Genomic DNA, 13,105 nt, shown 5'->3' on the forward strand with positions numbered 1-13,105 from the left:
ACTAATAAACTGTACTAATTGGCCCGACCAAAAATTCTAGAAAAAAATATGTAGATGGGCATATGAGTCTAGTTTCAGGGAAAATTCACGGAACTGGATTTCGAGTTCCAGAGCTCAAGATATGATTTTTAAAGCGACTAGTACGCAGATTGGCAGCTTGTCTGGAAAAATTTTAATAAGTGGTTTGAAGTCTGTTAACACCTCGTGTTCGACTCCGGCGACGGTCTCGGGTTCGGGGTGTTACATACAACATCAGCTTCACCAGAATTTTCTGGTTGTTTTCCCTTTTGATTCGTAGCCTCCCTTTTAATCTTGTTCTGTAGCTTATAGCACTCAGGTTTAATGTGCCCTTTCTTCTTGCAGAAGTTACAAGTTTTACCTCTGTTTGAAGTCTTTGATCTACCCTTAGATTTACCGCCAAGATTCCGTTCCTGTGTCCTTCCACGATTATCATCAGCATTCTGATCTTGTCTCTCTCGAACAATGAGACCCTCTCCCTGAGAGTCGGGTTTAACCACAAGATGTTTCATCTTATCATACGAGGTCAAAGAATCATAAACCTCATCAATTGTGAGAGACTCGCGGCTATATAGAATTGTGTCTCTAAAGGTTGAATAAGACGGGGGCAACGAACAAAGTAAAATCAACCCTAAATCTTCCTTATCATACTGAACCTCCATAGCCTCCAAGTTTGAGAGAATTTCTTTAAACACTGTTAAGTGTTCATGTACAGACGCACCTTCCTCCAAACAATGAGCATAAAGACATTGCTTCATATGCAACTTGCTTGTTAGATTTTTCGACATACATAGTTGTTCTAGCCTCTTCCATAATGTAGCGATAGTCTTCTCTTTCATCACATCCTGTAAAATTCCATTGGAGAAATGTAGATGTAATTGTGTTAACGCCTTTCGATCCTTACGCTTCTTCTCTTCATCTATTAATGTCGAAGGCATCTTATCTATCCCTAGCAGGGTATCCTCCAAATCCATCTGCGCAAGAACTGCTTGCATCTTAATCTGCCACAATGCAAATCTGGTGTTGCGATCCAACAGCGAAATTTCATACTTCAAAGACGCCATTACCGTGATCGAGATGAACAACCCAGAAGCTCGGATACCAATTTGTGAAAATAAAATAAAATAAAAAATAAAAACACAAAAATATTTTTACGTGGAAAACCTTTCGGGAAAAAAACCACGGGCAGAGGAGAAGAAAATTCACTATGTCGAATTCAAATTCATTACAAGAGGAATAGACTATGTCTATTTATAGGCTTGTAAAGCCATATTCTAGTAAGACTAAAACACCTTATTCTAATCAATATCAAATAGATGGAATTTAATAAGGTTTAAAAAACCTTATTCTAAAATAAAATAAAAGAAGTGTAATTCTATATAGATTTTTCTTTTATTTATTTTACCACTGTATTTTATTTAAATAAGGATTCGGGTCACTTAATTCTAACAGAAACCAAACCTTAGTAGATGTTCATGTTCAAAGTAAATCCTGAGAGAGAAAGGAGATAAACTAAAATAATGGTTTAAATTTTCATATAAATTACAAAAGAAATAATTTGCTTTTTTCACAAGGTACATCCACTATCTTGTTTCAATTGCCATTGAAGAAATCAATACAAGGAAGTCAGCACAAAACCTTTTTCGTATAACTACATATGTCTTCATTCGTTTTACACGTTCTGAGTTTAACCTTAATCTGACTCAGGTGGTATTTAAGTAAAATTCTCTCGACAGTGATGAATCTAATATCCAAACTAAATCTAAATACTTGGAGAAAAAGTTCACCGCCACTTCTTCCAACCACTTATAGTGAGCACAAAACTCTTTGCGACTGTATCTTACAATAACTTGAGTGGTCTGCTACTAATTTATGGCTTCTACTATCAACACATATATCATTTTCCTATCAGTATCTTCTTGTTTAGATCTTTCAGTTTGAAAATATCCAACTATACCTACTGATTTGTATTACAAGTAAACTTCTAAATCAAATTCAGTAAACTTCTAAATCAAATTCAGTAAGAATGGATTTACAAAAAGTGTAATAAAATCACAGAATCTGCTTTCAAATGTTTGCATGATCTTAGATTAGGATTATTATCCTCCCTAAAGTATTGTACTTTTATTGATGCCATTTTATATGTTGGAAGGCTCACCGGGCATTTGGATCCCTCAAGGGGATTACAAGGCAGCACTTATTTGTGGTTACTTGGTTAGAAAAAAGGCTATTGCTACTTTATGCTGTACATGGGGAATTGTTAAGTTCCCAAAAACTAGCTCGTAGTCAAAAAGGTCAGGCGTGCAGATATTGTCATTAGTTCAGGAAAAACATCTAAGACTGCTACAGGTAATCCTCTTATACAGACCTGTGTGTTATGTGGCTTGTCTTTTCTTGCTTTTCTAAAGGAAAAAAAAATCGTAAATACTAGTTGTTTTATGTTCTAGCTATTTTTTTTTTGTTTATGTGAAAGTGCCTTTGAGAATAAAGGTATATTTATGATTATATTAGTATTAATATGGGCACTGAATATAGCATGATAGTATCCATGCATTAGTAATAAGTGATTATTTTAGTTCAGGGTTTTATATAAAATAAAAATATACGTCCTTTTTGTTTCATTATAGGGCTTTCTAAGTAGCTACCTGCAAAATATCATGCTTCTAAGTTAGTTGTTATTGACTTAAGCAGGGTTCTAAAAGCTTGGATTCTTGCTGAGCGAGCATATCTTCTCGGGTGAAGAATTTATCAAATAATGCATTTGTTCTGAAGGTATAGTCCTTTTTCTAATTTTTGCTTTCCGATATTGCTATTTTTTAGTTCTGTGCTTTCGGAGATTGCATGATGTTTGGCCTATAAGATAGTTTTAGTGCTCCTAAAATTTCCTTCTTGTGCCGCCAAACTAGTCTGACTTCCTTAATACTTTGTTAACATATGAACATTTTTAGTTCTTGTTGCATGATGTTTAAGATCTTTGCTTATCATTTTTGCTATATGAATATTCCTTCCAAGGTGGGGTTTTAATTTTTCATCCTTTCTACTTTGTTGTTGTTGTTGTATGCATAATTTTAGCTCCCGCTTTTTCACCCTTTCAGTATCAAAGTTCAAACATGATAATCTCTTTCCATTTAATACCATGAAGAATACAGTGTTCTTGATCTGCAAATGGAGTGTTCCCTTTCACTATCATAAATATGGATGTTTGGTTACGGTAAGTTGATTTTTTAGGGTTTAACATGCACTAAATTATTGAAGAGGGTGTAGTACTTTATTGAATGTGAGCTTGAAATTTAAAGATCAGGATGTGGAATTGGAGTGCCAAGTTTCGAAAGCACTTTGTCCTCTGTTGCCTTTGGTACTTGCTATCAAAGGCAAAGCTTATTACTAGTATTATTACTATTGCAGTTACTATATACTTGACGTTGTTAATGAGTTTGAATGAATATGATTTTTTAGGGTTGAACTAATTGTTTGTTTTCTGTTGGTTCTGCTTAGTTCTTTCTTAGTGACAGGCTTTGCCAAGGTCAGTCACAGCTTAGCTTGGCATAGCCTAGCCTGGACAATGCAAAATGCATAAAGTGAAGTTCCTGGAGTCCAAGTAGGGTGAAACTTTGCCAGGCCGACTGTATACCCATTTCCCAGGTAAATAAACCCATAGCTAGCTGATATTCCACCGTACACTGTAGCATCAGTGTTATATGTCCATAGTATGTTCCCTGTGTTGGTGTCGATGGCATATATGGGTCCGTTAGAAGCTATGGAACCTGTGAAAAGGACATTGTTTGCCACCATAACAGGTGCTTGGGCAGTGTCATTGCTTGGGTTTACCGTGGACCATATGATTTCTCCTGTGTTGGCATCTAAAGCTACCCATGCTCCTGCTGTTGTTGTTTGGTTAGAAGGTGTGAGCATGAAGCTTTTGCGGTCGCTGTTTGCTATGTTAGTGTAAACTCTTCTACCATCTGTGGCTGCACCCCATAGTCCTCCTCCTTCCCTCCCACCCGGTCCTGCCAGCTGAGAAACTGAAATTTTAACTTAACAAAAAATCCAATGTGTCAGGTGACTAGAATCTCTTTTTGTTCATGCTTACATTAAGCCAGACTATCTCAGCAGGATGAATTTTGTTTTAAAAATTGTAATACTTTGTGAGTGCTTGTGTGTGTTTTTTTATGTATTAAATTACATATTGAATCAATGTTTATGTATTAAATTTAAATTTATTAATTTTTATATTTAGTTTTGAAGTTTAAATTTTAATAGAAAATTTAATTTAATTAATATTTTTTATTTATCCTTCAAAATAATATAGTTTAAAGTTCAAATTTTAAAAATTTAACATAATATAATATTTACATAACAATAAATATTATTTAATTAAAATAAAATAATTTTTTTAAAGGTAATATTTTTTAGCGGCGTTTGTGAGAAAAGCGCCGCTAAAGGTCATGTTCTTTAGCGTCGTTTTTGGGAAAAGCGCAGCTAAAGATCATGTTCTATAGCAGCTTTTTTTCATAAACGGCACAAAATGTTAGCGGGGTTGTCTTTAACGGCATTTCTTGCGGCGTTTGTAAAAGCGCCGCAAATAGTTTTAGTGGCGCTTATAGGCCCAAAAAAACGCCGCTAAAAACCTGTTTTGCTTTAGTGGTAGAGGTTGGCTGGGTAGGATCTTTTGATTGCATATCTGTACTATACTGTCACTGAGATGAGCTCAAGCCCAAACTGATACTGTTACTATAATGGGCTAAGGCCCTAAATAAGACTGATCTAGTACTGAATTGGGCTTAGGCCAAAACTGTTTATGGTCACTGTTTGTTTAATTGATATGGGATTACACACTGAGTTTCCATAACTCACCCATCTGTTAATCTGTACATGTAATCCCCAGTCTTAGGCGGATTGGTGTCCGAGGGACTTAAAGGTGGCACACAACCGCACATACTTTCTTATTTAATTTTAAATTATAAGTAATTTTACTTTGGGTATTTTTATTATAATATGGCCTCTTTGGATTTTATTTTTAATTTGGGGATTTTTATTTGCTTAGATTTATAACTATTAGCAGTAGGAAAGAGACGCGGGATTTCAAAAAGATGAATTTTTTTCAAAGACACCACGAATATGAAACCTGTTTTAAGAACTTCCGCATGTAATAACGTTTTAAAATAAAATATTTTAATATGATTAACTTTTTGACAAACAACTCACGTTTTGAAAATGAACAAACATATTAAAGTCAATCTTAAGATCACACAAAGAGGCTAAGTAAAGAACGGGTTTTTCAAAGATATCACAGATTACGAAAAATACTTCAATGTGACATCACCATATTTAGCCATAGCGTCCAGGCTGGGTTTGGGGTGTTACAACCCATAAGGCAATATATCAAAAAGAACACTCTCGAGCCATATATACGCAACAGGATTACTAGTCCAGGCTAAATCCTATCTTTAATATATACTCAATAGAGCTTAGTCAGGATTACCAGTCCAGGCTAAATCCTTTCTATGACTTATGCTCTAAAGAGTTTGATTTGGGTTACTCGTCTGGGCTAAATCCAATCTATATATAAGCTCGAGAGGTCTAGTATCAGGATTACCCGTCTTGGTTAAATCCTTCCAGAAATGAGGTCATTAGGATTTCTTGTCTGAGCTAAATCCCATCAACAACAAACGTATGACCTCATTCTCTAGGAAAACCACATTTATCCACCGAAATCCAATATTCAAACAGAATTCAACCCTTTTTCAACCAATTCCGAGCATGTGTTCTTTTCTTGCATTTATACCTTTCACAACATTTACATAGACATATTCCATACATAACATTCAATTCAATATATTTTCATGCTCATTTGAGTTACACGAACTTACCTCGACAGTTGTTCGCATACAATCTATTAATTTGAAACTTTTTGTTTTCCTCGATCCAATTCTATATTTGGTCTTTCTGGATCTATATAAATGAATTCAATCATCAATTTATCACATTTCATATCCAGTTGCATTCAATTTACATTCTAGGCAAAATTACCATTTTGCCCCTAACTTTTCATAAATGACAATTTCTTTCCTAAGCTCGGAAAATGAAATTCATGCAATTTAATCCTTAATCCAGGCCTAACCGAAACTTGAGTATAACATTTACAGCGCACATGTTTCACAAAAATTTAGAATTTTCCATAAATTTTACAAGTTTTCAATTTAATCCTTAAATCATGTTTCCATCAAAATTTACTTTGTAAAAGTTATTTATCTATCAGCAACCTTTCATTTTCTACCATTAATTTCAAAAATTCAACATTTACATCATGGAAAAATTTCCATATCATGATACCTTTTCAAATAATCCCCTAAATAGATAGTTTAATCTATCCTGATTTCAAAAATATAAAAATTACTAAAAACGAGATTTGATTACTTAGCCAATTCAGCTTGATTAGTTCTCTTTCTCTCTCCTAAGCTTCCATAGAAATAGTTGGGGATGAAGATGATGAAAATGATTTCTTTTTCATTTAATTAAATTATCATCTATTAATTTTTCTCATTTCTAATTTAGTCCTTACCCTTTTTTAAATTTTCCATGTATGATTTACCAAAAATATCTACTAACTTTTCTTTAATGACCTAATTACCATATAAGGACCTCAAGTTTTGAATTCCATAGCTATTTAATCCTTATAGCTATTAGAATTCAATTTTTATATTTATGCAATTTGGTCCTTTCCACACTTAAACGCATAATCGGCAAAATTTTCTTATCAAAATTTTCATATAACCTTCCTATCATATTACTAATCACACAATAATATTAAAATAATATATCTTTCAAGCTTGGATTTGTGGTCTCGAAACCACTGTTCTAATTTCAATGAAAATGGGTTGTTGCAGGGATGCCATGGTGGGTTAAGTTTAGATCATTTAGAGAAGATAATTAGATTGAAGAATTTTATACTTTGCCTTTTAATCTTAATAGGTTTTTTCCGCCAACCTAAATTTCACAAAATTAGGCTTGGTAATTGCATATATTTTACCAGTTTTTCTTTGATAAACATGTGTAGTAATAGAAAGAAATTCATGTAATTTTTAAAAATATTTTATGACTATTTTTTTATAAATATTTTTCTATTAGTGGCAAGAGTAATTTAAAAATTTAAAGCTGAAAACATTGCTATTAAAGTAAGACTTTAACCTTTTGGCTGATAGCGTGGTTGTTAACGATTATATGGCTGAAAATCAACCCTCTCCTCCCCTTTTATCTTCCTTCTCATTGAATTTTGTATTAGTCGACATAGTACCGAACTGTGGATGCCAATAAGATTGAAATGAGCATCCTCTTTTCCAACATAATAATGCATTGCTTGGCTCCTCTGCTAAGGATTCAATTACCCATTTTTGGGAGCTCTCGGGCATCTTTAGTTTGCCTATTTTTGCTTGAGCTTTTTGCATTTGTTGGTTGCTTGAGGTATGTCCATTGTAACAGCAGTAAGGGCATGACAAAACTCTACACATCAAGGCCTAACCTTCTCAGTCCTAATGGCTAAACACCAACATATGATAGAATTTTCAACTTGATTCAAACAGAGTATGATTTTCTTTTGTAATTCATTTTTTATTTACATCTTATTTTGTAAATTTATCTGATATTTGATCCTCACTTGTAATTTTTTTCGTTGAATGGATATTTTTTTTTAAAAAAAAAACCTTACCATTGAATTGAAATGAAATAAAAGCGTACTTGCATATTATGTTTATTCTTTAAAAAACAAAAACAAAGATACTTAATAGCATTATAACTACACTTGTAGACCATTGTTGATACATGAAATAATTATATGAAATTACAATGAGCCTTTGAATTCAAGTAATCTACCAACAGAGTTGGTGCCCCTTGGCTTGTGACACTAACTCAGTCAAGGCAGGCTCTGTTTTTTTCATTGAAAATGGTTTCCGAAAAATATTTTCTACATTTTCCCGTGTTTGTTTCATTGAAAGTAGTTTGGTTAATGAAAAATAACTTACAAGTCAATTACAAATAAGGCCTTTTTTTTTCCTCTAGAATGACTTACCCTTTATGGGTGATTTTATTTTTATATAAAAATTAACTTAAGTCAAGCTTAATATTATTATATTATTAACAAAATTTTATTTTTAAAAAATTTAAAATTAATAAAATATTATAATGTTTAGAACTACTCATAACTCATCCCCAACCTTTAATATAGGAAAGCATTAATGCCCTTCAACATGCTTAAACCCATGGTCTCCTGCATGTGCAACAATGTCGATGCCAACCGAGCTAAGTCGACAATTTTATTCATCATTTTCATTTATATATAGAAACCTTAAATAGTTATATTAAGTCATGTGTTAGTAAATTATTTTTACTATATCAAGTTTGTTGGCAAATTAATGAGCAAATTCCCTTCCAAAAAGAAAAAGAAGTGCTAATTATAGTAAGTAAAACTTGGTCATATTATTTGCCCATGCTAATTAAAATAGAAAATGTTTAGTTGGTTGTAACACCACTTACCGGTGTTCGACGCCGGGATAGGGTACGAGGCATTACCAGACTTGACCATAATCGATCATATAAAATCGAACCATAAAATTTCGTTCAAATTAATACCATTCATGCACATGCATATTGTCCCTTATTTGGGTCTACGAGGCCCAAAACATGCATTGATACAGGACACCCGTGTGGGTAGGCTATGTGGTCAGACACACCCGTGTCCTCAGGCCATGTAACTCTCTGTTTATGGCGTCAGCACAAAACTTAGCTCACACAGCCATGTCACATGCCCATGTGGCTAGACCGTGTACTTCACACGGCCAAGACACATGCCCGCGTCTTAGCCCATGTGTTTACTATTAGGCATTTAATTTTACAAAATTAAGGTGCAAGAGACACACGGCTGAACAAACACGCCCATGGGGGCAGACCGTGCGTCACACATGGCCTAGACACATGCCCATGTGTCTACCCGTGTGGGCAATTTTTAGGCTATTTTCCGAGCCAATTTCCACCCTTTTTTGCACACAAACATCCATGGATTCAATGGTATACATTATGACATATTGGTCACCTAAAACATGGAAAATTTATGACTTTATAAAGTCCACATGCTCTATTTCGCAACTTTATTTAAGGCATTCCACACCCATTTCCATGTCCACTCAATATTATCATGCTACTTCCAATTTACACATTTATGTCATGGTCATACTTATTGGTCATAATCCATTCATCAAGAATACATGCCAATCATCACATCCAACCAACAACCACATCACAAACATAGCACCTTTCATGCATGCATAAGAAATTAGGGTTACAACCCATGGAAAAATTATAAGCCACATCTCATGGCCTTATACAAAATGAATCAAATATCATCAAAAGCCAAAACATTTGGCTAGCCCTAATATGACATTTAATAAAATAACCAAGTTTCCTATACATGCCATACTCAAAACGATAAGACTAACTATACCCAATAATCCAATTGATAGTGTGACAGAAATCTCAGATGTCTTTCGATCCCCGAGCTAGCTTGGCGAAACTATAAGAAAATGGGAAAAGAAAAGGAAAGTAAGCATAAAGCTTAGTAAGTTGGCATGTAAATAATTTAACAAAATTAGCCATGCAATAATACACAAAAAACATAATATAATTTACCCCAATGTCTTCACATATCAAAATCATAATATAAACCAAATCATTAGCATAATATACAATAAAGTCTCAAGATCATAACTCATTCATTTTCTCTTACCAAAGTTTCTTTAGCATAATTCTCATATATACTTTCTTGTAACATATTCATTTACTTACTCATCTTTAATATACGTCACTGGCTTACCCGTTGAACCACTTAGAATACTAGAGGATACTCAGGAAATCTCACACATATCATATAATGCCAATGTCAGATCCCATATATGGTCTTACATGGGATCTCAACTCGGTGCCGATGCCATATCCCAGATATGGCCTTATTTAGGACCTCATACGATGCCATGCCATGTCCTAGACATGGTCTTATACGGGATCTCATAATGATGCTAATGCCATGTCCCAAACATGGTTTTATATAGGATCTCATGTCAATGCCGATGCCATGTCCCAGACATGGTCTTATATGGGATCTCAATAACCCTAATGTCATGACATTTGTATCCTAACTATTCCTAAGGTTCAACTGGGATTTCCTTGGTAATACATCTTCGTTGAACTCATCCAAAGGGCCACATAAAACTCATGATGGCAAACAAGCCCATAATTTCTCATAATAATAAGATAATGATAACCACATTTTATTATAACACAATAATACATGCAATGTCAAAGCATTATTTACATATTAGCAAAATGTAAAATTATTTACACACGAACTTACCTCGGTACCAAAATGTGACTAACTATTCGATTTAGTCCTCGACCTTGTTCTTTCCTCGGTTTAGGTCCGGACTTCGTCTTTCATGATAATCAAGTTTGAAAAGTTGAAAACCCTAGCTACGGAGAGCATGTTTTGGCACACAAGGAAGAAGATGGACACCAATTTTGACTTGATTTTCCCATTTTATTTCTTTTATTGTCCAAATGATAAAAATGCCCTTAAGGCCTTTCTTTTAAAATTTTCCTATTCAGGTCCATTTTTGTCCAAAATTTTAGAACTTAGTCAAATTGCTATTTAAGGACTTCTTATTAATAATCCAATGCAATTTCATGCTTAAAGCTTCTACAACTTAAGTTTTACAACTTATTTAATTTAGTCCCTAACATTCAATTGGGCATTTTAAGCATAGAATTTCTTCATGAAATTCTCACACAAGCATGCATATATATCATGGACCATCAAACAATCATAAAATAATTATTTCTATTTCAGATTTGTGGTCTCAAAACCACTATTTTGACTAGACCCTAAATTGGGATGTTACATTGGTTGTAATTTGGCCTTACTTTCTCTATATAAGATGGTTTGAAACAAAACAAAAGACAAAAATCATTCTCTCTTTGAAGTAAATAAAATTAAAGTATGGCTATTCGATTTAATTTTTTTCATCCACATTAATACTATTAGTTTTATCCATATCATTAGCTGAAGGTGAAGAAGGAGGCGGTGGTGGTGTTATTGATGTTGTTGCAAAGTTTGGTGCAAAGGCAGACAAGAAAACAGATTTGAGTAAGGTAAGCAAAATATCATATAACTTTATAGTCAGCATATAAAAGTATGCATAATTATTTTTCAAATCTCTTATCTTTATATGTATGTTTTTATTTTTTTTATTTGGTTTTAGCCATTGTTGGGTGTTTGGAAAGAAGTATGTCCCTCGACATTTCCAGCAAAAATTGTGATTTCTAAAGGGATATATTTTTTAAGTACAGCTACCTTAGATGGTCCTTGCAAGGCTCCTATTGAGCTTCAAGCTGAAGGCACTCTGAAGGTTCTGGTAGACCCTGGTGCTTTTGAGGAGCCTAAATGGATTGCCTTCAATAGAATTGAAAATTTCAAATTTTCTGGTGGAGAAGTTTTCGATGGCCAGGGAACCATTGCTTATAAAAAAGAAGGTTTCAAAAAGCATGATTATTGTGATTCACTTCCTATTGTAAGTTATTTTCTTATTTAGAAGTTATGACTTTAGTTTTTATAAATAGAATTAAGTAATAATTAATTTCTGTAACACCCTAAACCTGGCCTAAACATTATGGCCGAATCTGGTGATGTCACTTTGAAGTGTTTTTCGTATAGTGTGATATCGATGAAAACTCTTTTTCTATTTAACCTCTTTGTGTGATCTTAATGATGATTCTAAGACGTGTCGTTCATTTTCAAAATGTGATTCATTGTCAAAAATTTATTCACATTAAAATGTTATTAATTTAAAACATCATTTATTGTGAAAGCTCTTAAAACAGGTTTCGTATTTGTGGTATCTTTGATAAAACATTTATCTTTTTGAAAACCCGCGTCTTTTTCCTACTGCTAGCAGTTATAAACCAAAACAAATAAAAATACCAAATTAAAAATAAAAATCCAAAGAGGGAATTATTATAGTAAAATACCCCAAAAATTAAATTGAAATCATAAAATACTATTTAAAATTAGATAAGTCGTGTGGCCACCGTTGAGTCCTCCGCTGCGCCGATCTGCCTATCTCTAGGGATTACCTGTACAGTTACAACAGGAGGGTGAGTTTACGAAAACTCAGTATGTAATCCCATATAAGCAAACAGTCAGAAAACAAGCCCAGTCTGGGCCTAAGCCCTTTTTAGTAACAGTGACAATATTAGTTTGGGCTTTAGCCTATCTCAATACAGAAACAATCATGTGTTCGGGCCTTGGCCCTTTACAATAACAATAATCAGTGCACTAACAGTTTAAACAGTATACAAGTCCTACCTATCCAGCCTCTACACTCCATCTCCGTCCAACCCTACACTCCATGTGGGCATATAATCAACCCACCCATCCTTACACTCTAGAAAGTACCGAATGCGGCACTATACAGTAATATGCAGCTAGGCTGCCAGTAATTTAGGCTCGAAGCCTTTTAATACACTTCCTTCGATCAGTGTGGAACACATCCCCATGCAATGCATCATACAATCATGTCATGTCTTATCATGGTGTCATACATGTCTCCAATACAATTCAAATGGCATGCTAAAATATAGTCTTACACATACATATATATATATACACATCACACAGGGGTATAACAGTCTTTCGGTCAATTAGGGGTCTAGATCAGCTTACTGACCCAACAGTAGGTCCAGAGTCGACTTGGGCGACTCGTGTAACCTAAAAATCAAATAGTGAAAAGGGGTCCACAGCTTATTTTACGAGCCCATGTGGGCCCACACAGGTGTGTGGCCCACACGACCTAAAATGGCCTTGGTTGTGTGGATCAGATGACCTGGCCCAATATTGTCACACGTCCGTGTGGTTCACCAGTGTAGGGCCAACGTACTCGTGGGGCCCACATGGCCCAATTCGACCCATCCCATGAAATCGCACATGGCCGACTTCGTCGCTCACACGCTCATGTTTAGTCACACGGACTACCACACGAGCGAGCCC

General features: G+C 34.4%; 1 long non-coding RNA gene across 1 annotated transcript; it reads left to right on the plus strand.

Annotated features, from left to right (window-relative positions):
• The first annotated feature begins 2,335 nt into the window (after positions 1–2,335).
• On the plus strand, positions 2,336–4,161 carry LOC107952677 (uncharacterized). Its single transcript, XR_001698884.2, has 3 exons — positions 2,336–2,367; positions 2,710–2,790; positions 3,114–4,161. It is a non-coding gene; the product is annotated as an uncharacterized lncRNA (long non-coding RNA).
• The last annotated feature ends 8,944 nt before the right edge of the window (positions 4,162–13,105 follow it).

Source organism: Gossypium hirsutum, chromosome A02 (assembly GCF_007990345.1).
Source record: "Gossypium hirsutum isolate 1008001.06 chromosome A02, Gossypium_hirsutum_v2.1, whole genome shotgun sequence".
Lineage (NCBI taxonomy): Eukaryota > Viridiplantae > Streptophyta > Magnoliopsida > Malvales > Malvaceae > Gossypium > Gossypium hirsutum.